The sequence below is a fragment of the Octopus bimaculoides genome, chromosome 9 (assembly GCF_001194135.2).
Source record: "Octopus bimaculoides isolate UCB-OBI-ISO-001 chromosome 9, ASM119413v2, whole genome shotgun sequence".
Taxonomy (NCBI): Eukaryota; Metazoa; Mollusca; class Cephalopoda; order Octopoda; family Octopodidae; genus Octopus; species Octopus bimaculoides.
The window spans coordinates 23,338,407-23,340,209 of NC_068989.1; positions in this window are offsets into that span (position 1 = coordinate 23,338,407).

A 1,803-nucleotide genomic window follows, 5' to 3' on the forward strand; every position below is an offset into this window, starting at 1 on the left:
GATGGCTAGAAGCAGTGGTGTCACATGTCAGAGTTCTTGATTTCTAAATTCAATGAATCCTTCCCGTCTCTTGCTCCATGTATCTCTGTCAGACCATGTCTGTCCCTATCTGTTTCTCTCTCCGACTGCGTCCTCGCAATTCTGTGTTACCTGTATATATATGTCGGGCAATCCAGCCAGAAAGAGAGGTATATCGGACGTAACAATGCATGTTTTCCTTCCAAAACTGGGTTACTCTGTCATTGTTTTTATCTTCTTTAAACTCTCTGTGACCGTAGAGAGCCAGAGATCAAGTGCCTATGGCCATAAACAGTCGTGCTCCTTGACAGGACAATGGAAATTCCACTGGCCTGAACAACTAGAACACCATTTCGAACCCAGCTAATGGAAAAGGGACATAATGTTTGTTTTTTTTGTTCTTTCCAGCGTTCGTATCATTACAGATTGTGAACTATATTACCATTATTGTTGATAGCATTTATGTTTGCTTCATGTGAAATTTATTTCCTCATTATTCTAAGGTGACCCCACCCAGAGATGGGTTGAAGCAGTCGTGTCATATATCCGAGTTCTTAATTTCTAAATTCACTGATTCTTTTGTGGAGGTAAAAATAGTAAATATATACACTTAAGAAGGCAAATTTTATTTGTTATCTTGTAATTCTTCTCAATTTCTTTCTTCAGTAAATCTGTCTAGTGTTGTTTGGTTAATTTATAAATATTTCGGTTTTATCAGATTTCACCAAAATTCTGTTAGTATTCCTTATTTCCACTATCTTTTAGAGCCTTATTATATACTGGGGCAACGCTATTGAAAATGTCCTTATCAGAGGAGAGGCTAGATATTCTTTTACTAATGTTCTTAACTAAATTTCTAAACACTATGGGGGGATGGCAGGAACCCACATTGATGTAACTAAGTCTATCGTTGGGCTTCCTATAAGGTTTATAAATATTCTTATTTAGATCTAGAGACACATCCATGTAGTTGACGACCGTCAGGTTGGTATTTGTGGTTATACTAAGACCGAAGGTTTTCATCAAATGGATAATATTCTTTCTGAATCTATCCTGTGCTGGTCCATTTGTATTAGTGGTTAAAGCTAGGGCATCATCTTTATAAATTGCAAAGTGTATGTTAGGAAAAGTCTTGCACAACGTATCTAGTAGGAATAGTCCAATAAGATCGCATATGCCTGCTCCATCATATGACCCCATGCTTACATCGAAAGCACCCTCTGTATCGGCAGTCTTGACCCACTTTGCGTTCTCGCTGAAGAGTAAAGTCTTTCTAGCATGAAGATTATATCTTTATCTTGTGTACTGATTTCTATAAATCCGCTTGTGAAAGTAAGGGCTTTATCTTGGAGATAGAAGCATAAAAATCAACAATATCGAACTGCGTGAATCTCGCATTTTTCTTATTCTTAATACCTTTAAACCAGTCGACTACTTCTATACTATAAGACCATTGTACTAACCTAGTTGCATTCCTAACTTCCGCATTAATTTTCCCTAAAATTTCTTTACTAATAATGCCAAGCTCTGATTTAGCTGGGTTTAATAAACCTACACTTAGGATTGGATATGAAGTTCTTTTTTGTATGGTTATAAATGCCTCTTTTTTGGGGAGGACCTCTATTTTTTTTTATCTAATTTGAGTCTGGCGGCGATATTACTAGCTTCTTTATTAATATTGTTATAGGTTTGTGGTCTAGCCTTGGTGTAATTTTTGATGATGCTATTATGTAGGAGTCGTGAATATGTTTTATTCTCTACTAAGTATAAGTTCTTGGTCTTGTC